Source organism: Xenopus tropicalis, chromosome 6 (assembly GCF_000004195.4).
Source record: "Xenopus tropicalis strain Nigerian chromosome 6, UCB_Xtro_10.0, whole genome shotgun sequence".
Classification (NCBI taxonomy): Eukaryota; Metazoa; Chordata; class Amphibia; order Anura; family Pipidae; genus Xenopus; species Xenopus tropicalis.
The window spans coordinates 127,457,934-127,483,026 of NC_030682.2; the positions used below are offsets into that span (position 1 = coordinate 127,457,934).

Below are 25,093 nucleotides of genomic sequence, written 5' to 3' on the forward strand. Positions count from 1 at the left end.
ATCAGACTCGCCACTATGCAGGCAGTCAGATCGAGGGCTGCATCAATGCGCACATGCAGTCCTCAATCAGACAGGAAATACAAACCTGCCCAATTGACATCTGCCTGATTTTAGACTAGATATCCCTCGCATAGGCCCATGGGTAAATGCACCAGTGAAGTAATATGGAAATATATGAAATCTGAGCCTCTAATGTTACAAAAGATTACATATTATTAATGCATGTGCAAAAATAGGGTGATGGAAAGGGTTAATTGTGTGATGCCACATATTTTTTGCCTTTAAATGATAACTGTCTAGTCCTGGCATTGTGTGTCATATCCACCTTGGCAGTGTCAAAATGTGGTAAAAAATGATTTCCTTTTCTCTGTAATAATAAAGCAGTACCTTGTACTTGATGCCAGCTAAGATGTAATTAATTCTAGTTGGAGACAAAACAACCCTGCTGGATTTATTTAATGTTTAAATTACTTTTTACGGTATGGAAATCCAAATTAGGGAAAGATCCCTTATCTGGAAAACCCCAGGTTCTGAGCATTCTGAATAATAGGTCCCATACCTGTACTATAAAACACTTTGCACTTTCCTACTAAACCTTTCAACATACATAAGCCTCTGTCGAGTCCCGCACCTGCATTGCAAGAAGCATGTTCCCCCCAACAAGAATAAATTGTTTATTATGGTGAATTTATGCGCTGCTATTATAAAGCACCACTGAACTGAAGAGAATTATAATAGTACAGCACGAGGTTAAATACAGAGGATTTGAGTGGCTCTTCTGAGATTCAGATCATTGCTCACATTGCCTGCTGAATAATCCCATTAGCTGCCACTGCTATAGCCTGATAACCGTTTATTACAAAAATGTCGCTGGTGAAAGATTTCCAGACTATAATTTCAGTCCTGCCAATAAAACATTTCCAAGTGGGCGATGACAGCAAATCTTGTATTAGGTAAAAAAAAAAACCTATATATATATATATATATATATATATTATCTCTTACACTAGCGACCCAAAAGATAATGGCCTTGTTCATCTGCAGGGATCACGCTGTCAGGATCTAAAACATTTAAAGGCAATAAAAACGCTGCAACTTCTCTTTGTTCTTCAAAGCTATGTGGTAATCATCATTCATTTCTACAGCTTTGACGACGGGATTAAAAATCTCCAAAGAATCCCACGGAGACGTTAGCACACAGACACGCACGCAGCCACAATGCCTAATAAGCCAGCCATTTGCATAAAAGATCAGCCCCAATTTCCAGCGTGCCGTGATATGCGCACAACGGAGCCTTGATTAGCATGTACAACATCAAGATTGTTTTCACTATTCTGTTCCTAGGGGAACGTGGCTCATCATCTAACCTCCGAAAGAATGTGCGCATCCCCACGGAGGGAGCCTGTCACCGACGGTTAAACTAGAATATGGATTAGGCAGAGATGTTGTTTATTACTTATTAATCCTCATGTTAGAGAGGCTGTGAATTACATTATTATATTCTACTTCAAAAGGGAAGGAAGCTGGAAGTTCTGTTTTGATCTGCTTGGAGTGGCATGCCAAGATTTTTAAGGTTCCGTATTAGGGGAGTCAAATGATGAAAAAAAACCCAAAACAAATGAAAATCCTTGAAAGTAATGGTTTTTAATTCTAATTTTTCATGTTTGGGCCAAATCACAAGTTGTAAAAGGAAAATTATACCCCCAAACAAGTTATGTAAACCCCTGTTTTTAGTAGTACATGCAATTGAGTAATCCTAAATAGAAAAATTGCCATTTTAAGAATGAAGGACCGCCTCCTGGGATTCACAGTGCACACAAACAAGCCAAGGTTTCATTAATGTATAATGGACAGTTGCTTAGGCGTTAGACACTTATATCGTGTATACAGTACAATTCTATATATCGTAAAAAAAAAAAAAACACCTTGAACGCAGTGAAACCATACTCCATCCATCATTTTGTAATGAGTCTGCCAAACCTTGAATAAATGTTTAAAACTTGAATTGAAAAATCGCTTGAATTCTGCTAATACACCAACCATTGACTTCTACATGAACTCGCAAGCTTTTAGATGAAAAACTTTATAGCCGAGTTGTTTTGCACTTTTTTGTAGAAAACTATACCAACCGAATGAATATTTAACCAACAGATAGTTTATACCATATTAAGTGACCTATAGTATCTGGAATCAGGCTGGAATATATATAACATCAGTAAATATTGCCCTTATACATATTTTACCTTGAGCCACCATTTTGTGATGGTTTGTAAGCTCTCACAGAGATCACATGATGAGAAATAATGCAGTTTTAACTGTAACATAAAGAAGCATGGGCGTAAAAGGCAGAACTCTGTCCATTAATTGGTTGATGTGACCCAACACATTTATGTACACCATGAATCCTATGATCCCAGCTCTTTATTTTTAAAATGGCAATTTTCTATTTCTATTTAGGATTACCCAATGGCACATGCTACTAAAAATTATATTTTTATGAAAATGGTTTATTTAGATAAAGCAGAGTTTTACATATGAGCTGTGATATACACTGTTACACTGTTCGGGGGTATAGTTTTCCTTTAATAGATCTTGAACGTTCGAGTTTCTGAACCTCAAAATCAAGTTTACTATTTTTTTGCAGCAAAAAAAAACTCAAATCCTGGGGAAAACACTTGACTGTTAATAATTCTGCCCCATAGACTGAAAGGGACAATTAATTACAGTGAAACCTCAATTAGTATATAATGTATATATTGATCTGATAACTGATGGAAGTATAGCAACTACACAAGGGCTCTGGCTCTGAACAAAGAGGCAAACAATTCAAGTATGTCAAACACAAAATCCGTTCAGACCTTTTACTCTCACGTGCCTGAAAAACACTTATTTACAGTATTGAACAATAACCTTTTAAATAAGTTCGGCATTCCGTTTTGTAAAGTAATTTCCCTTGCAACGCGCCGTGCCTGCTATGTCTATTTTAATAATGTTCAATAGAGTTTGAGGCTCTGTAGGTAGCGCCGTGTTTGAATGGAGTCTTCGGGGGGTTTTTTTTGCAGGCCTACTGGCCCTGCTGTGAGCAGATGTGACAGGAGGAATTAAAAACACATCTTTTATTATTTTTACAGTCTTTGATTTCTTGTCACGTGAACAATTTGACTAGAAAGTAAATGTAGGCAGAATAATAATGAGCTACTCTACAGGTACTCAGACAGGGCTGGGGCGGGAGCTACAGAAAGCAGACAATGCTGAAAGAGGATCTAAAGCTTCGGGAAATAAAATCTGTACTTATTATTCTAACTTCTAAAGAAACAGCTCTCCAATACATATCTCTTACAAAAATCTTAAAAATCATTTTGCTGATGATCTCTCGCTGCTCAGCTGGGCTGGGAAATGGAGTAGGTGTGTATCTGGCACTTTTGAAGGTAAACATGTCCTACTGAGCAATATGGCAGGCGGCTTTCATGCTAGCAAAGGGCTTGAGCAGCAAGAAAATCACTGATACCAGGGCAAACTATCATCAAAGCATTGTGCATTAATATTTAACTGAAACATAATGCAAACTTGGTTAGTTGTCAGAATAATATACAATTTAATTTTGATACTTTAGATGTTTAACCCCTACTAGGGCTCCTATCCTGCCACCTAGCATGTATCATTGCATCTCTTCTCTCAATGCCGTATTATGCCCTTGACCTCACACAGGTTGCTTCCTTTGTGAAGAAATTTTACAGGGCAGATTTACTAAAACTGGAATTTATCTTCTATCTATCTATCTATTTACCTCTATAATTTTGAAACAAAGAAGAATCTTCAGGGGAAGGAAAGGAAAGGAACATTTACCATTAACCTCTAAATGACTTCCAACAGGATTTAGCAAGCCAATTGTCAGATTCAGATTTCTAGCCATTTTGACGCATACTAAATCTCGAAAAAGTTGCAACCTTGATTTTTTCAATTTTGGCGCTCAAAAAATCCAAACATTAATAAATGTCCCCTTACATGTAGCAACTAACCAGAATGTTACTTTATTTTTTAAACTTGCAATAGACTGTTCAAAGCTATATGCTGACTGGTTACTACTAGCAACTGTAGTTGCTCCAGCATTATTAAACATAACCAGCTGAGGCATCCTTAAGGCTAATGCCAGACGTGGCGTTTTTACGCTGCGTATTTTCTCCGCCTAAAAACTCTGCACAACCCACACAGCCCCTGACTATGGTGTTTTTCAGCCTAGTACTTGTGACAAAGCAAATCCCGTTTCCCATAGCCAATAATGTGAAATAGTAAAAAATGCTGCGTATTTCGGCAAGGTCTGGCAGCTGCCTTTGTGTATACATAGGAATAAGTTGCTGTGCAAATAACGGCGTATTTCGGCAAACGCATGAAAAGTCCATGGTAATGTGTTTTCTAGCGTATTTACGCATAGTGTGTTTTCCATCGAGCCTGTTTAAGTTATTTCTATGGATGATGATATCGTGCGTTTTTCAGCCGCCGAGAGAATTAGAAAATATGCAGCGTAAAAACATCAGCCTAAACAATGGTAAAAAAGTAGAACCAAAAGAACATTTAGTTAAGAGGTTGCTTTACTAGATACTAAATTTATACTGCAATGATTTCTAAATATACATTTATACCCAAACTCAACCAGCAGATTTTTAAGATTATTAGAGGTCTTTGGATTTTTCGGACACTTCATTTGTGAAAAAAATGCAATGATTTGAGTTTATCGTGCTTTTTTTTTTAAGGCAGTTTTAAATCAATTGGCACTTGTGGACACGCTTTTCTCAACTTTTTCCCGCACATTCTTTTTCTCTTTGGATTTTTTGATAAATGTCTGATATCCATGGAAACAAATTTATTTGCGCTTTCAAAAAAAATAAAAGGAGATAAATTTGAGTTTTAGTAAATCTGCCCCTATATTTCCATATCTACAAAGGTCCATAAATTCTAAATATTTATGAATTTCTAAATACTCATTTGCAAAGGAGAAACCAGACATTTAGCTTTTATAATTATTATTATTTAATTTTTTTATTTTTTTTTGATAGATCAACTACTGATTGCACCAAAATGCACACAGCAGCAAAGACTAAAGAGTCGGAAAGGCAAAAAAGGCAGGTCACATTAGCAGTAATAAAAGATGCTGTACCTACAATACTCCTTTTTGATCACTTAGCAAACTGTAGTATTGGTTGGTTGTATAATCGCTAGATACAATACAGTGTTTTGTAACCTTTGGTTATTGATTACGAATAGCAGCAGTAATTAAGCAGCATCTATGGCAGGGATCCTCAAACTACGGCCCACAGGCCCTCCAAGGTTATTTACCTGGCCCCGGATGCATCCTCACTCCTAGTTACTACCTGTCTGCCCGATCACGGTGACATGGTGCAAGGACGCAGAAGGAAGCGGGAGGACGCAGTTGGGAGAGGACACAGCGGGGAGCGGTGGATGCAGGAGTGGGCTGTAGTTTGAGGACATAGCAGGGAGAGGGAAGCAGGCAGCGGGAGTGGGCCGTAGTTCGAGGATACAGCAGGAAGCTGGAGCAGGCCGTAGTTTGAAGACGCAGCGGGGGGGTAGTTTGAGGACTATAGTCCAGCACCCCAACAGTCCATGGTTAACTAATTACTCCATAGAAGGTGATCGATTAAGTAAGAGAAACTTATTAAAATGGGTTAAAATACGCCAGGAACTAACAGATAAATGGATTAAACATAAAAATATATAGTCAGACAGAGTAAGGACAAAGGAATGGTTCTTAGACTGAGGATGAGCATCCAAGAATTATGGATTCCCCCCACTGGGAGGGCGGGGGTTGGTGGAGAATCAGGAGGTGGGGTCACAGGCTTACCAGCAGTAAGTTGCATGCCAGAGACTGGTAGGTTTGAAGAATATTAATAGAACCACTTTTAAATATTCTCATGAGTAAGGTCAAAAAAAGGTTTGTTTCTCTTACCCGCTTTGTTATGTTATTATCTTTTGTCTTGCTACTGCTTTACAATCCTTTCATTAGTATGCATTTATGATAAGAGGATAACAATACAGATTACAGCAATGCAAAAAGTATATAGGGTGAAAATTTGACTTTCTGCTGTACTTCCATTAGCTTAAGGAATAAACAGTCTTCTAAAACTGCTGATCAGCTCATCAATATGTTATGGCTCTCATGGGCTTAGCTACCTCGCAACCTGAAGGACATTGATTCCTAATAGTCCAAGCATAATCTCCATGTTGAAATTCTATTTTAACACGCCAGCTGAGCCCTTGTCTGCTACAGAGGTAACTTGTGCAGTCTCTAGGGTGAGATTAATTAGTGTTTCTGGAGGATCACATCCTCATCCCAACTGTTGGTTCCGTGGGCAGCTGTACAGATGAAAATGGAAATGATTAACCCTGAGGCCCAAAAGGTGTGTTGGAAAATCCATGGCTCCATTTAGACAAATCCAACCTCAGGGAAAGAGACAAATCCTTGTTAAAAAAGAAAAAAAGCAAAAAGCAAAACTGAAGATGGGCACATATATTAGAGATAATCTACCCAATGCATTATATGTATGGGAACTGGAAGTTCCATTTCAATATAAGTGCATGGGGTCGCAGGCTGAATATCTTTATACATGTCATGAAATAGGTGGCTTCTAGCATAGTCATTTTTAACAGCAAGTGGAGTACAGGTATAGGACCCATTATGCAGAATTCTCGGGGCCAAGGGTATTTTCCGGATAAGGGATCTTTCCGTAATTTGGATCTCCATACCTTAAGTCTACTAAAAAATCAATAAAACATTAATTAAACCCAACAGGATTGTTTTGCATCCAATAATGATTATTTATATCTAAGTTGGGTTACTGGCTATTTTTAACTAATAAAGGCTTTTACATTTTGCACATTGGATTGCACTGTTGGCTTCAAAGGCATCTGTAAACCCTATACCATTAAAGCAAAAATCATATGTGCACTGTGTGGCTCCATAACCACCAGTGCTGACTAGTAACCAGTATAAAGAGGCCAAAGACAGGCAGATTTTAGCTGCTGGTATATCCAGTTAAGCCAAGATTGACATCTTTGTGCACAAGGCTACAATCCAGCTTGATATTACCCAGTCACAGAAAAGAGTTTAGTGCACTTTAAATGAAAACATAACTTTTACTATAGAACCGCTAAATTATGACAGCTCAAAAACATTTTAAATACCCAGTTATATTAATATTGCGGAGTCCATGCATGGCATGTAATCATAACTGTTAAATTAAAGGTGCAGACAAACCAGGAGCAGCAGCGCCCTAGCCCAAAATTCAGCAGCTTATCTGCCCATGTATGGGGCACTCAGACAGACCTACCCAACAGATATCTGGGCGAGAATTATCCAGATATTGATTGGACTGGTTTATAAATCTAGTTGAAGCCATGACCGCTTGCGGCCCTAGTTACAGCCCATCATTATGATTTGGTCGTTTGCCCAATATCACCCACCTCAAGGTGAGCATATCAGGTAAAGATCAGCTATTTTGACCTCGCCAAACACAAACAAGCGCATCTTTCAGTGAATGGCCAGTTTAACATGTGGTCTCAGGGCCCTCACACATGGGCATTTATTACATGCATTCCTGGGAGGCGGAATTTTTATGCGTTAACAAAGCCCATTCTTTTTTATGGTACCAGCAGCACCACATTAATAGGTCAAACACAACATGCAGGATCTTACCGGTGTCAGGCCTAGGCTGTGAGTACAGGCAGCGTAGGGACGTAGGGAAGAATGGGCGCTACTAACTCATGCACTCCTGCACACTGGAACGCATAGAAAAATCACTGCATAAGAACACATGAATAGATGTCCATGTAAAGCAGTGATCCCCAACCAGTGGCTCGTGAGCATCATGTTGCTCCCCAACCCCTTGGGTGTTGCTCTTAGTGCCCCCAAACCAGGTAATTGTTTTTGAACTTGGTGGCGAAGACACACAGAGCTATTTGTCACAGCTACTAAACGCCAGAAAATACACTACCATAAACAATACTTACGTAGAGACAGTTATCAGTAAATGATCGGCATCGTCTATATCTGTAGCCGTGACAAGTAGATGCTACTAGTAGCTCTGTGTGTCTTCACCCTAAAGCATCATCAATAATAATTATGAGCTTAAGCACCAAGGCACATTATTAGTAAGATGTGTAATTCATCATGGATATTCTACTGTATATAATATACGGAAACATTTATAAATACAGGAGGTACATTATATTCCGGCAAGGGCCAATGAGTTTGTGAGGTCTCGGTAATCTCAGTAAAAATCCCCCCATGTGTAATAACCTGCAATTCTTCCATGTGCCTAAACATCTCGCTTTGTGACGAGACAATGGGCTGCTCAGCCTCCCTGTAGGGTAGCACAAATGCAGCCTGTAGTGTATACAGTCCATCTATGGTAAAGAAGCACAGCTGGAGTCTAAATATCCCATGCAGGCAGTGTATATTCAATGGGAAAATGGAAGTGTTTTACATTCTTGGACCCTTTGTGCAGTTCTGCATATATGGCTATGTTTATGCCTCACACCTGCCTTCACATCATCATTTCCAGGGCCACGTGTAAACATCAAAAGAATACACAATATTGCTTAAGGAATCTATACCAATATAGAATCATTTGAGGTTAAATAGGATAAAGAGAATAAGGTGTTTAACATATATTCAGGCGGAGCGCAAGATTACAAATGGATTTAAATAGTCATTGTATATTTAAAAGACAGACATCACTGTAATATGTTCCAGTCATGCTGTTACGAGCGGCAATAAAACGCCAGCCAGCTGAAGTGTCTGATATTTGCCATTGTTCTGCTTTGAAAATACAATTTGAATCTATTATACCAGTGTTGCCTCCATGTTCATATAAAACAAGTGCACTTTAGTTTATAAACCTAACAGAACAGCACCAGGTTTTAAACACAGTAAATGGTTTTCATATGCAATAAAATGTTCACAAATAAAAAATGTATTTTACATTCTACAGAATTCTATAGATGAATTGGGTTCATTGCATCATAAATGCTACACTGCGATATATAGAAAACAGACAACAGAATCGCCTTAACTAACAATTACTGTATGGGTTAACAAAATACATCATTTAAAAATGAGCCAAAACAGAAAAAAAAAAATGATTCGGATATGTTCAGGGTTTTTTCTTCCCTTTTTGTTTTACTTACTAAATACAGGTATGGGATCAGTTATCCACAAACCAGTTATCCAGAGAGCTCCAAATAATGGGAAGGACACCTCCCATAGACCCCATTTTAAGAAAATAATTCACATTTTTAAGAACTGTTTCTTCTTTCTCTGTAATAATAAAACAGTACCTTGTGCTTGATCCCAACTAAGATATAATGAATCCTTATTGGAGGCAAAACAATCCTATTGGGTTTATTTCATGTTAAATTATTTTTTAGCAGATTTAAAGTATGGAGATCCAAATTAAGGAAAGGCTTCTTATCCAGAAAACCCCAGGTCCCGGGCATTCTGGATACCAGGTACCAAACCAGTAATGCATAATACTATGGCTATTTATCCAGAAGAAATTGTGTTCAGTTCACTTACACAGAGCATTTATATTTCAGGCCAAACCCATTACAGCCCTCCATGTCCCATTGTCATGCTCCCTGTTCTGCCCTATGCTGCAAAGGCAAGGGAATGTATTAATAGTGCTAAGGTACTAACTAACTAAATGCCCTACCCTTTTTCCAAAAGCAGCATAGGAGTGTTGGCAGGACCCACCTTCAACTGCACATTCTCAATTTTGCTGATCTCTTTCAAGAGAAAATTAAGCAGTAACAGATGGTGCCCACCAACCCTGCTCCGCAACTCTGCTTTTTAAGAAAACTAAGTAAGCTTTATCAGAAAGGTCTATGTAAATACAGCCATAAGCACTCACATTAATCCTCTATCAAAAGAAACACAGGACTTCTTGTCTCTTTTTTTGTAAACATGATGTTCCAGTGTCTGACTTCCTCTCTCAGAAACAGCCTTAATTCCTGTGGCCAGAGTCTGCACAGTTCTCTCCCTGCTCCCCCCTCCCACGAGAATGCGAAAAAGTCCCTCCACCCTCCCTTAGGAATGTGTGATCTGAGGTATAACGGCTAGAGCTGCAGCAGGAAGCTACTTAAAATGGCAGCTGCTGCTGCCTTAAGCAAACAGAGAAAGCTTCTAGAACGGTTTACTCAGGTATGGCAATGGTTTCTGCAGAATATTTTGTTCTAAGTGGCACTAATGTGGCAAATCTATTGGCAGACTTTCCTTCTCCTTTAAGAGGGGCTTATTTATGCACCAAATACCCCCGCCCAAAAAAGCCAGCGTTGTCACTCTACTGTGCAAAACCCCAAACACAGGGATTTTGAAGAAAGAAGGGAAGAAGAGGATCACTAGCTGGCATGTATCCTGGGCTGATGCAGTTTTCTGATAAAAGCCAGCGGTGTATTTAGTTCCAGTGACGCCCAGGCACTGGACCTAAATAGACCCCTACATCGTATGCGTGACATCACATGCAGCGTGCATGTGACATCACATGCATGACATCACGGAAGTGACATCACATGCAGGGAGCATGTGATGTCACTTCCATATAGCTCCACAACCCCCTTTTAGCTCCTGCTAAAAGGAAAGGCCCAAGTATCAGGAAAGTAATTACAATCACTGGGGGGGGGGGGTGGGTGCCCCGGTAAGTGAAACTTTCCTTCAAGGGCTCTAATGTGTACATGTGTGTTTCCCATGTCCCCCTGCGGTGGATATTTCATGCATTCCATGATTTTGTGTGAAATAGATGCATTTGTTACAGTTTTAAAAAATCAGGGTTTAGCTTAAATTCATTATTCGGCCAAAGCAGTTGTGGAAAATTTGTTATTCGACCAAACCCAAAATGTACAGATTTTCCCTTTTGGAAAATAATCACAGAGATCTGACTGGCTGCTGAGGAAGAGCAAAGGTGCAAATTAGTCCCTATGTTAATAAATCTGCACAAAATACTATTATACATTTTCTCTTGGTAATTCAGGCAAATCTGCTTTGCAATCCATCAGTTGGTTGAGTGCCAGTTACGCATCTTGTTTTCATTAATAATTCCTGTTGTAAAAGCTCAGGGATCAGATTTTAGATCCTTATCCATAGTTAAGAATCCCTGATGTACAGCACAAGGAAAGCAAAATGAGTCCTAAAACGTTAAAATAAACCACCTAAGCACTAAGCAACCACCAAGGAACTGCTCATAGCCGCTGTAGGTTGCTGCCTTTGCTTCCTATTCCAGTGAGTGTGATCCATAGGGGTTCATTTACTGATACTGGACAGATTTGCCCCTGCACAACTAAGAAAAAGAAACCAGAAATTTGCTTTCATTATTTATACTGATCAAATGATAATTGCCGTTTAGTACCTATGGGTTACTGCGATGTGTTAAAAAACTAAAGCTTTAAAACATTAAACATAAAAAAACTACAAAACATTCAACCAGAATGTCCAACTACTGAACATTCCCATACACCAAAACTGTTATTGTCATTCATTATATCATCATCTTGTATTTTGGCCATTTGATACAATCATTTAGTAGGGGTTTATTGCTAATTTATAAGCAGTGATTTATTTATTTCAGGTAACAGTAGACTGTTAAGCTATAGCTTATTATGTGCTCAAAACAGGGCTTCCTTCATACAAAAGGAGCAGCATTAGGCTCAACGTGGTGCAACGTGTGCAGAGGAACACTATTCCCTGCAATGGGTATCATGTTGCACTGCCAGGTGTCATGTAATGAGTCAACAGCATCATTTATTCATACAAACAATTTACATGACACTTACCTAAATTGGAGCCCTGTACAATCCCTGTACCCTAAACAACCCATGAATAAGAACATTTAACCATTTATTTATTGCATGATTTCCTGATACATATATATGTACAAGAGTAACGTCTAACAAATATTCAGGAGCAGGTGTAACATGAATAAGGCATACTCATGTGATCTATTATTTAAAAAACCTTTTATCCAGAAAGCTCCAAAATACTGGGAATGTCATGTTTCATAGAGCTCTATTTAAACATACAATCTTTATTTTTAAGGATAACCTTTTTCTCTGTAATAATAAAACATTAACTTGTACTTGATGGTAACTAAGCAGAAACATGATTCCCTATTGATAGCAAAACAATCCTACTGGGTCTGTTTAATGTTAAAATGTATTTTAATAAACTTAAGGTATGGTGATCCAGATTATGGAAAGATCCCCTATCCAGAATACTAAGTGCTGCAGATAAAAGATCCCATACTTTGACTGTATTCCCAGCATTCCATTACAGACACGCCAGCATTATACCCAATACATGCATTGCCTAAATTAAAGTTGCATCAGGGGGCAAAGACCAGAGTATTAAGATAAAATGAATGGCAAATACTAAAACTATGCCTGCAAAGGTTCTACTGACATGGGGAGAAAAACACCAGGCAGGTTATTAGTTACACAACACACTGACACAGGTAACACACATTATACAAAAAAATATCACTCACTTTTCTGACTGTTTCTTGGAGAAAAATTAAAATTATATGATATTCAACCAGAACGCATATTTCTAACTCAATCTCACAGAGAGCCGCCGTGCTGGCACTCAGCGCTGCCCCACTTCCGTCTTCTTCAGCCCCTGTTCCGCGTATTCTGCCACGTTTAGCATGCCCCACATCCGGTCAGTAATGATAGACAAGCGAAGGAACCTATGGATTTTGCGCTGTCCAGAGTGGGCGGCTAACTCTAAACCGGACTCTTCAGTAAAACTTGCGGAGTAATCACTGCAACAGATATTAGCATTGAAGGGGCAAACAGTGGATGTGATATGGTGTTTACTTGATATTAATGACATAAAATGTGTTGTGCTTTACACTGGCAATTACGTGTTTTGTGTAAAAACTGTGCAATGAAAGTTACAGCAAAACCTGCAGATTGTAAGCAGGCAGGGACCTCCTTCCTACTGTGTCTCATACCACAAAGCACTTACTCCCTGTGTATTTACTTATTTATTACAACACTTGTCCTCCCTGTGTGGAATTTTGTGTTTTGTAAGACTGTACAGCGCTGCGTATCCTTGTATCGCTTTATAAATAAAGTTATACATACATACATACAGATAACAGTGGCTTAAACTATGGAAAGAAGCCGTTCTCGTTGGTTCCCAGGGCCAACACATACTTCCCAACATTTGAAAATTAGAAAGAGATAAAAAGATCTGCATAACATGGGGGACGTTTTGACCATTTGTAGAGGTGCCTCTAAATACCACACCTATTCTGCTAAAACATCCAAATGTGCCTGTATAATTGCTACGGAAAATTAGGGATGCAAAAATCCACTATTTTGGTGTGGCAAAAACGAACCCTAACTGCATGTGTAAATTAGGGTAAGGAAGGTTTAAAAATGTGTGGAAATAAAATACAGAGGTTTTTTTTGTGTGACTATAGGTCACATGGTTTTACGGATTCAGTTCAGCCAGGCACTTGGATCTTTTGAAAAAGGCCAGAATTTGGTGCATCTCTACTGAAAATGGTTAATGAGCAGAAAGGAACAGTAACAATGAAAAATGAAGCAAAACCTTTATGGCTGAATAAAGGTGTTAGTGCCGAGGTTGGTAAGAAAAAACGTGCTTTTAATGCATTCAACTTAGCTGGGACAGCAGAAACTTTCATCAGGTACAAGGAAGCAAATAAAGCATGCAAAAAAGCTATCAGGCAAGCTAAAATAGAAATGGAAAGGGATATTGCAGCTAGGAGTAAAAAGAATCCAATATTATTTTTTAATTATGTGAACAGTAAAAAAATTAAGCAAGAAGGGGTGGGAACCTTATTATCACGGGGGGAGGGAGGGTAAGTTGGTTGATGAGAATGGAAATAGCAGAAATTTTAAACCCTTATTTTTCATCTGTCTATACATCTGAGGAGCCAGCTAATGAAGGCTTCCCTTTTAATATACCCAATTCTAGTAATTTAGCTACTGACGCATGGGTCACTCGAGAGGAAATTCAAAAGAGACTTGAACATGTAAAGGTAAACAAAGGTCCAGGACCGGATGGGATTCATCCCAGGGTATTAAATGAGCTGAGCGCTGTGATTGCCAAGCCTCTTCACTTAATTTTTCAGGATTTGTTGAGGTCTGGCAAGGTGCCGAGAGACTGGCGGATTGCTAATGTGGTGCCGTTATTTAAAAAGGGATGCCGTTCTCAGCCTGAAAACTATAGGCCTGTTAGTCTGACGTCAGTAGTAGGAAATATTTTGGAAGGGGTAATAAGGGATAGGGTACTTGAATACATTGCAGTTCACAATACTATTAGTTTGTGCCAGCATGATTTTATGCATAACAGATCTTGCCAGACTAATTTAGTCGCCTTTTATGAGGAGGTGAGCAGGAACCTTGATGCTGGAATGGCAGTTGATGTCGTCTACTTGGACTTTGCTAAAGCATTTGATACTGTACCTCACAGAAGGTTAATGATCAAATTGAGGAATATTGGCCTAGAACATAATATTTGTAATTGGATAGAGAACTGGCTGAAGGATAGAGTACAAAGAGTGGTGGTAAATGGAACATTTTCTAATTGGACCAGTGTGGTTAGTGGAGTACCACAGGGGTCAGTCCTTGGTCCTTTGCTTTTTAACTTGTTTATTAATGACCTGGAGGTGGGCATAGAGAGTACTGTATCTATTTTTGCTGATGACACTAAATTGTTCAAAACTAAAAGTTCCATGCAGAATGCTGCCCCTTTGCAGAGCGATTTGACAAAACTGGAAAACTGGGCAGCAAACTGGGAAATGAGGTTCAATGTTGACAAGTGCAAAGTTATGCACTTTGGTAGAAATAATATAAACGCAAACTATCTACTGAATGTGAATCTAGTGTGTTGGGGAATCCTTAATGGAGAAGGATCTAGGGGTTTTTGTAGATAACAAGTTGTCTAATTCCAGGCAGTGTCATTCTGTGGCTACTAAAGCAAATAAAGTGCTGTCTTGTATAAAAAGGGGCTTTGACTCAAGGGATGAAAACATAATTTTGTCCCTTTATAGGTCCCTGGTAAGGCCTCACCTTGAGTATGCGGTGCAGTTTTGGGCTCCAGTCCTTAAGAAGGATATTAATGAGCTGGAGAGAGTGCAGAGACTGCAACTAAACTGGTAAAGGGGATGGAAGGGTTAAACTATGAGGTTAGACTGTCGAGGTTGGGGTTGTTTTCTCTGGAAAAGAGGCGCTTGCGAGGGGACATGATTACTCTGTATAAGTACATTAGAGGGGATTATAGGCAGATGCGGGATGTTCTTTTTTCCCATAAAAACAATCAACTCACCCCTTTAGATTAGAGGAACGGAGCTTCCATTTGAAGCAGCATAGGTGGTTTTTCACGGTGAGGGCAGTGAGGTTATGGAATGCCCTTCCTAGTGATGTGGTAATGGCAGATTCTGTTAACGCCTTTAAGAGGGGCCTGGATAAGTTTTTGAACAAGCAGAATATCCAAGGCTATTGTGATACTAATATCTACAGTTAGTATTAGTGTATAGATTGGTAAGTATAGGTTGTGTGTGCTGGGTTTACTTGGATGGGTTGAACTTGATGGACTCTGGTCTTTTTTCAACCCTATGTAACTATGTAACTATGAAAGTGTTTTAAAGTAATTAAAATATTATGTACTGTTGCACTGCACTGGTAAAAGTATGAATTTGCTTCAGAAGACTACTATAGTTTATATAAACAAAGCTGTTGTTTAGCATCGAGGGCAGCCATTTATAACACATAACCGAAAAGCTCTGTAGATAACAATGGGAATCTACAGAGTTATGTTATGTAACCTGTGCCTTTTTTCCAGCTTTAATGGCTGGCCCCATGACTACACAGCAGCTTTGTAATAAACTATAGGGTTTCTGAAGCAAACACACAGCTTTTACCAGTGCAGGGTAATAGTACATAATATATTTACTACTTTGATACACTTTCATTTTTTGGTGTCTTTTATTTATTGTTATACTTTGTATTTATCTATTATTATCTTAATACCCCCTGTTTGTATTAATGTATTCTACTGTACAGCGCTGCGTAATAAAGTGCTTTATAAATAAAGATATACAACTTTGTTCATACATACATACATACCCCAGATATACTCCTGGCAGCATTTTTGTAGTAGACTGAAGTTGAAGCTTGTATCAACCTGAGACTCCCATGGCATCAGATAGTGATGCATTATTCCTTAACTATATATGGAGTGAGCAACATGATGAATGTTACTTATAATTCTCCAGTGCTCAATCACACACAATCCAGATATAGGTGTGTACAAGGGCAGGTATTCGCCAGCCTAAAAAAACATGAATAAAATAATTCTTATTATTCTTAGGACCACTAGAAAGGATGACTTTCATCTTTATGAAGGAATTTGTCCTTTTTATAAAACAATATTAGCGTGGCCATCTGATCTTTCTCACCAAATCCTTTGTTTGAAGTATTAATTATTTGCCTTTCTCCAGATTCTTCATGGTTCCATAATGCTTTATTCTAAGTGGAATGGATCAGACCTGCACTGCATATTCAAAATAAGGGTTAATAAACAGATTTTTGTTGGTCTTGGTTGATGCAGTTAGGCCTAGCTCACTAAGGCTGTTAAACCTCTTACTTACAATGCTCCGATCAAGTTCCATCAAGGATTCACTTAGCAAAATCTCATTAAAGATAAAAATAAAATGTACATTTTTGAAATCCCACTGCATTTCTCTATACTAAATTCCATCAAACCTTGAATAATCCCAAACCACCAATCTCATTACTAAAATTAAAGTAGCACTGATACAGGACATTGTGGTTAGCCATTTATCAGTTCAGTGCATTAAGAGGACTTTCCATTGATAACTACTCTGTAATCAATCTTTTACTCAGATTTCTCTCCATACACTTGGAAGATCCAATAACCATACTTTAGGCAGTATTTAAAAAGCTTTTTCAAAACAAGTATTGTCTAATTTTCTTGCAGCATCATAAACAATAACTAAATTTGACAAAATCTGATCTCATGAAATAGTTCTGACTACTGCGTGTGATGTTGTCTTCTATGACATTAACTTCAAACAGCTTCCCCAAACAGATGTCAGACTTTAAGGTCTGTGGCTTATTGGCATGAAAGAGTTTTGGTTTTGTTTCTTTAATAAGATCTTAGTGACATGGTTGTGGTTAGTTCTAAAACTGTTTGGGAGCAGTCCAGTATCAGCTAGAAGCCAGATTTACATTCAGTAGTCAGATACAATAACGTTATCAGCAGGATGAAACCGGCCCCATGCCATTAACTTAAAGGAGAAGGTAAGGTAAAAACTAAGAGTCCTCTATCAAAAGAAACGCAGGGTTTCTTTTCTCCTTTTTTGTGAACATCTTCTTCGGTATCAGACTTCCTATCTTTTAAGGCTCCTTCAGGTTTGGAGCACGAGTCTGCTCAGTTCTCTCCACTCTCCCTCCCCTCTCCTGCTCCCCCCTCCCATAAGAATGCATAAGAACTCACTCCCCCTCTCTCTCTTAGGAATGTGTGATCTGAGTTTCCAAAGGCTATAACTGCAGCAGGAAGCTACCAAGACCAAGCTAAAATAGCAGCTGCTATCAGAGGGAGCTTCTTGGGCTCTTTACTCAGTATAGGATAGTAAAGCATTCTGCTGAATAAATATAGCTTTCTAGGTGGCACTAATGTGGCAAATCTATTGCCAGTAAAATGCCAAAATGACTTTCCTTCTCCTTTAAAGGAGAAAACACCAAGTAAGCTTTATCAGAAAGGTCTATATAAATACAGCCATAAGCTCTCACAGAAACCCTGCATTGAGTCCTCTATCAAAAGAAATACAGGATTTCTTGTCTCCTTTTTTTTAAACATGTTCTTGGGTATCTGACTTCCTCTCTCAGAAAAAAATCCTTCATTCCCGGGGCCAGTGTGAGCAGCTAGGAGGAGAAGGATAGCCTGTTACAGTCCTGCATTTCCACAAGCAAAGACAGGCTTTAGTTCCCTATTAGATCAACCTAGCTGCTGATTGGTTCCCATTCTATAATGAAGTGGGCTGCATGCTGCCGGCCCCCCTGCACAGCCTGGGAAAGGGAAAAGCAGGAAGTGGAACAAATGGGTTGGACTAGTAGGGTTTTCTGAAATTTTCAGTCAGCCTTAAAGACTACTCTCTTTTTAAGCACATTCCTTCTGTATTTGATAGAGAATAGTGCATTGGCACATTCTTGTTTTTTTTCACAATATGTCCCTTTAAACTCAATTCTGATTAGTTGCTTTGGGTGTAAATTTAAACCTATTCAGTGAATATGAAAGTTGAAACCCTTGTCAAACATTTTGGTAAATGAAAATTCTGGAGACTTTCATATACCTCCCTGTTGCAGCAATGTCGATAGCTTGCCGTATTTAATATTTATGATAACAGGATAGTGATCATTCCATACCTTTGTTTTTCTGATCAGGAGTAGAAACAGTCATATACTGAACTTAAAACTAAAATGTTGAAACTGTACTACTAACATCAGCATTTTATAGTTTATTCTGTAGTGCAAGAAGTTTACGTGGATAAAATTAACCCTGTAAAAATTTCCTTCAGTCTAATTGCTCTTAACATGCTATTTTTGTCCGGAACATGAAAGTGCTTCCATAAAATGTAATTGTTATAGGCTTTAATCACATATATTTCACATCTCAAATAGGTTGTGCAGACAATTCGCCATCTAAAAGACATTTTAATACTATACAGGAGCCTGTGATGAGGAAATGCTACATTTATTTTAAGAGAGAGAGAGAGAGAAATGTGTATTTCATTTCTCAGGCTGCTAAATTCACTTTAGGTAATTGCATTCCTTTTTGTATTACCCAGAGCAATAATTGACTTGGTTATTGAAAGCTAAAATGATTTTCTTGATTCTGTAGGGAATTTGGGCATTTTAGTGATGTACATAGGCAAATTTTTTCAAATACTTTTAAACTTGCCGGTTACAATATAATCTCATATATAAAATCCCATAGCCTCCAGTACAGAAGTTATAGGTTTGGCCTTTTCAAAATCTGCAATTTTTTATACATATGATTAAGTTTTGAAGAAACATATTGACATACTATTTAGGGTTTTTTAACATTACCTAAAAGACAAAATATTATATTATCTTATTACAAGCTCAGAATAAACTGGTTGGTTGGTTATGTGACAATAAGCAGTTTCTATCCAAAAATGTTGATAGACCCACAAATGTGACTAGGGGTACAGAAATGAGCAGCCTTGGGTTTAGTCATTTTGGCAAAGTTTAATCCATTAACCTACGTCAGCCAAGAAGGATCATTATAATATGCCCCATATGCAAATTAGAAGACTAAGGAGTGCAAAATTGTGGCCCCTAAAATGTAATTTATCCAGAACTTGCTTCTGGGTTTGTTCTGCATCTCACAGCCAGGCCGGGACTATTAATCTGGGTTCTGGCAAATGCCAGAAGGCAGACAGTCACTATTTATTGTGCTGGTGGGAGGCTGTTTGGGCCTCTGTGTACATGAAGTGCCATGGCCTATTTTGAATCCCAGTCCGACCTGCTCACAGCGACTTACAAATCTAGTGCAAGACACAGATAGCAGTTCTATCCGGCACAAGGCATGCCTGTGTTACCAGGACAGAACTTTTAACTGGTGGTGCTCTGAATGTGCAAATTAGGGAGTGGGTGGAGGGCAGGATATGGATGTCTACATGCATCTACTCTTGGCTACAATACTGCCGAATGCAGGTACCTCTGTATTCATTTATATCAGTGATCCCCAACCAGTGGCTCAGGGGCAACACGTTGCTCACCAACCCCTTGGATGTTGCTCTCAGTGCCCCCAAACCAGGGAGTTATTTTTGAATTCCTGACTTGTTGGCAAGTTTTGGTTGAATAAAAACAAGATGTGCTACCAAATAAAATCTCCTGTAAGCTGATAGTGTGCATAGAGGCTGCCTTATAGCCAATGTTAGCCCTTATTTGGCACCTCCATGGACTTTTACGGTGCTAGTGTTGCTCTCCAAGCCTTTTTACATTTGATTGTGGCTCACGATTGAGAAAGGTTGGGGATCCCTGATTTAGAAAGTGCAGGTTCTTGAGCTCCATTCCAATCCTGTGCCCCCACGTACTCACAGAAGACCAAGGTGTAAAATGCATAAAATATGCCCCTATTTTGGCGTTGACTATCATAACTATCATATCCCCTAAAATGTATTTTTTTTATTCTAACTCCCCTCTACCAGTAATAGATAATGGGTGATTGATTTTTGGGTACTAAGGTACATTTGATATTATGCAATATGGTGCAGGATCAGCTAGACTAACTGGTTGCATTTAGTCTGTTGCTGAACTGTAACATCTATGATTTAGATCAGAGTGAATAGTTTTAGAACATGGTTCAAACAATCTGGGAAAAAGTTGGGTGTTCAGGCTGATATTGATAGTTAAATATGTATTTATCAGCCCAGTATTTTCAGCATGCAAGATCAACATGCACAAATAACCATTGATCACAATGTTTTATATCCAGAATACAGTGTTATATCACAGACTTCAATTGTTATTGCAGCCCCCTGTAAAGTAGTATAGGTATGGAACCTGTTATCCCAAATGCTGGGGACATTGGATTCTCCAGATAAGGGGTCTTACAGTAATTTGGATCTCTTTACCTTAAGTCTGCTAAAAAATAATCAGAATAAAGATAATTTAAACCCAATAAGATTGTTTTGCCTCTAAAAAGGATTAATTATATCTTAGAAGGGATTAAGTACAAGGTACTGATTTATTATTACAGTGAAAAAGGAAATCATTTTTAAAAATTAGAATTATTTGCTTTAATGGAGTCTATGGGAGATGGCCTTCCTATAATTAGAAACTTTTTGGATAACAGTTTTCTGGATAACGGATCCCATACATGTACTAATATGGATGCTAACTTTACTTACTTTTTTTATTACTTACTTTGCCTAGTAATACATGATATATTTTTCAGTGCAAACAGTGCTGTAACCAACGAGAGGTCTATTTTAGTATTCTGTTATACAATGTTAAAAAGTATTAGCTGATTGGTTACAATATTACCAATGTTCAATACTAGGGGCCAGTAAGAAACTCTTTATCGGCTATTGTTCGTTGGCTGTTGCCAGACCTATTTTGTTTCAAATATGTTTTTTAATGTTCAGTTGGTTGTTGGAAAATAATATGATTCAATTCAATAAAAATACAGTGCCTGAGAAGCAATGATTAATGCTATAGCGATTAATGTCAGTGCATTCATAATTCTGAATCTGATTATGTACAAGTGTTTGTAGACATTAGGGTCACATTAACAGTTTATTGAAACATGCTGATAAGTAAAATGGTCATCTCTTTCCCTAAGGCTCTTAATTGAAACATGATAAATCACTGTACCGAGAAATCTATTATATTGTTCCAAATGAGAAAATGTAATTTACCATTACTGAGGTGGCTGCAACACGACATTTGTTACAGCGTGTAATTGCATAAGTAAGCCACTGTCTGCATTTGTGAATATGGGAGACTTGGCCTGAGGCAGCATCATCCATTGTGAAAATGTGTCACTTGTACAGCTTACTGTATATTTTCCACTGATAAAAATGACTGCTTCCAAAATGTTAGCCAAGAAACTCACTCTAGCCTGGGCCCAGATTGTTCTCATGATTCAAAACAACCTGTGACAAAAAGCAGTTCTGACTGTGTTCATTTATTTAAAAAAATACTGTGTACAATATTGCCCATAGCCTAAAAGATTGACACTGCAGCACTCTGGCTAGTGGCAAAAAGTGTTTATTTGTGCCAAAAACCAAGCTATTTTGTTCATAGATATTGCCCATAGCCTAATACTGATGGGGTTCTTATAGGCGTCTGAGGTATTGACTTCTCTTAATGTTAAATATTTGTACCAAAAAAACTGATTAATAAATGAAAAAAAAATAGTTTTGGAAGAGTGCTATAAATCTACCCAGTTCTCCACAATAGATGTGACCAAATTCCAAACTGAGTTCAAATCCAGTTTTGCCCATTCAAAATGTAAGTTGCATGATCTTTGCACAAAAAGATTGTTGTGTTCATTTGTCCAGAGTCCAGACATTTAAAGTCACATGGATTTAAGGGGGTGATTTATCAACAGTCGAGTTTGATTTTCTTCCTCAATTCAAGTTTTTTGCACTTAAAAAACTCGAATTCGAGTTATGGTTCATAAAACTCAAGTGTCGAAAAAAATCAAATATAAAACTTCATGTAAAAGTTTGTGAGTTTCTATAGAAGTCAATGGGAGTTGTCATGGGCAAAGTCAAGCCTTATTCTCAAACTTGAATTTCTTGAGTTTTTAGAACTCATAAACTCAAGAAATTAAAGATATTTGAGTTTTTTATTTGAGCAAGTTTTCCTTATTGGTAAATAAGTGTCAATTCGGTGTGCATGTTTATTCAATTTAGAAAAACAAACTCAAATTCACAAAATCGAAAACTGATAAAAAAGCCCAAAAGTCTTTCACCCTGCAAAAATTTCTGAGATGCACCCGATATTATAGCCAAATCCTAGATTCAGTGCAGCATGAAAAAAAAATATCAAAATATGGTCAATATTTCCCCAACTGGTATACAGGTATGGGACCTATTATCCAGAATGCTCGGGACCTGGGGTTTTCCACTTAAGGGATCTTTCCGTAATTCGGATCTCTATAACTTAAGTCTGCTAAAAATCATTTAAACATTAAATAAACCCAATAGGCTTGTTTTTCCTCCAGTAAGGATTAATAATACCTTAGTTGGGATCAAGTACAATGGGCTGTTTTATTATTACAGAGAAAAAGGAAATCAGTTTTAAAAATTAGAATAATTTGCTTATAATTGAGTCGATGGCAGATGAACAAATAACAACATATTTCAGTGAAATAAATAAACTATTTATTGGCTCAAAATTAAACAAACAATTCAAAAATAAGCAGTAAACACACTATACCAAACAATGGATAGGTGCATCCCAGTGCCTCATGGCACCCACTCTCCCAACGCGCCTTGCACCACTGGGTGCTCTATTATTTCACTGAAATATGTTGTTATTTGTTCATATATTGATTCAGGACCTATCAGTGGGATATAACTTATAGATTCTCTTTCTTAATCTAATCCACTATTATAATTTGCATTTAAAGCCGGAAGTCTATGGGAGATGGCTTTTCCTTACTTCGGAAATTTCTGGATAAGGGGTTTCCGGATAAGGGATTCCATACCTGTATATATATATATATATATATATATATATATATAAATATGCATCTATATGTTTGTATATAGTTCCAAAATCATAATCAAAAAGGCACGCTCCAACCAAAATACAATCACTTGGGTGCTGAATTGTAGATCAAGAAAAAACGACCAGGACTCATAGGAACTTAGAAAACATTTTAAAAATTTACTGTGTGCTCAACGTTTCAGTCTGAACTCAGACCTTCTCAGGATATATAGCTCTAAGTTTTCATCCAAGGACCAACACTCCTTTTTATATTGAAAAACACTATACAGCCTTTAGATAACTATACTATAACTAGAAAAGGTGCCAAAATGACATCAAGGTGCTGTAAAGATAAAATAATGAAAAGTAGAATGGCCTATTCTCCCACCCACCTACCTTTAGCAACCTACTTGCTGGTTACATATGAATTTTTGTTGTTGATGGTAGCATTATAAATATATTTAAATTAATAACACTGCCAAAACCTGCCGATATTTCCTCCGCAATATTGCCAAGATACGCCCCTTCCTTTCACAAGTAACAGCTAAAACACTAATCCATGCCCTTATCCTTTCCCGCTTAGATTATTGCAGTCTCCTACTAACCGGCCTCCCAGACTCCCACCTCTCTCCCCTGCAATTAATCTTAAACTCTGCTGCCAGGATCATCCTGCTCTCTCCTAAGAGGGAACCTGCTCTCTAGCATGGCTGCCTGTTAAGCAAAGGATAGCTTACAAAATCCTTCTGCTAACATTCAAAGCCCTTCACTCCTCTGCTCCTCACTACATTTCTTCACTGGTCTCCCTGCACATTCCTGGTCGTCTCCTCCGCTCCTCTCAGAGCCTCTGTCTTTTTACACCATCCACACCCACTGTGCTCTGTCGTCTTAAATCTTTCTATTTTTGCTGCCACTTACCTCTGGAACTTTATTCCTGAATCCCTCCGTAGGGAACACTCACCCACTCTCTTTAAGAAAAAGTCAGCTGTTATCTTCTGGAGCACTAAAAGACTATTTTGCCCAGTCCTGCGCTTAAGGGCAAATGCCCATACCTGATGCACTCTTACCTTCCAATTTGTGCCTGTTACCCAACCACTTAGATTGTAAGCTCTACGGGGCAGGGTCCTCCTTCCTACAGTGTCTCATACCACATGGCACTTATTGCCTTTGTATTTATACTTATACATTTATACTTATACACTTGTCCTCCCTGTGTGTAATTGTGAATATTGTAAGATTGTACAGCGCTGCGTACCCTTATGGCGCTTTATAAATAAAGTTATACATACATACATACATTTATTATATGCCCCTTATGAGGGTGAATATTAAAACCAAGGAACACTCAAGCAAATATTCACATTCTTTAAATTGGAAATAAGTGTAAAGCAAAATGAATTCAACTGAAGAAGCCACTTTTTCAAGTGCTGCAGTGCTGCAGTCTGGGTTCCACATTTTATGGTAGAGCGAAGCTGCACCAGTTGGTGCTGTAGGCCTGAGACCTAAATATGCATATATACACAAAGGTCCTGGGGAACACAGAAATTTTGTACAATAAACCATTTTTTTTTTTAAATTATATCTAAATCCTATGAAGGCTATCATCTCAAAGAGAGAGCTTTAAATGTACAGTATGTATGTTTTTATATTTGTCACTTAATGATATGTATTCACTGCTGCTTATCTCACCACAAAAAAATCTGTACTGAAGACTTCTAACCGAATGGCAATTTTATTGATAGACAAGCTAGTCAGTTGCCTGTGTGCTTTGCATGGGGCAATCAGACTT

The 25,093-nt window shown here is 38.1% G+C and overlaps 1 protein-coding gene across 1 annotated transcript in view; it reads right to left on the bottom strand.

Moving 5' to 3' along the window:
• The window catches only part of triqk (triple QxxK/R motif containing), a 42,271-nt gene extending 29,621 nt beyond the window's left edge, over positions 1 to 12,650 (bottom strand). Inside the window, 1 exon segment of the mRNA NM_001171803.1 lies at positions 12,549 to 12,650. The gene's annotated coding sequence lies outside the window, so the exon portion shown is untranslated.
• Between the last annotated feature and the right edge of the window lie 12,443 nt (positions 12,651 to 25,093).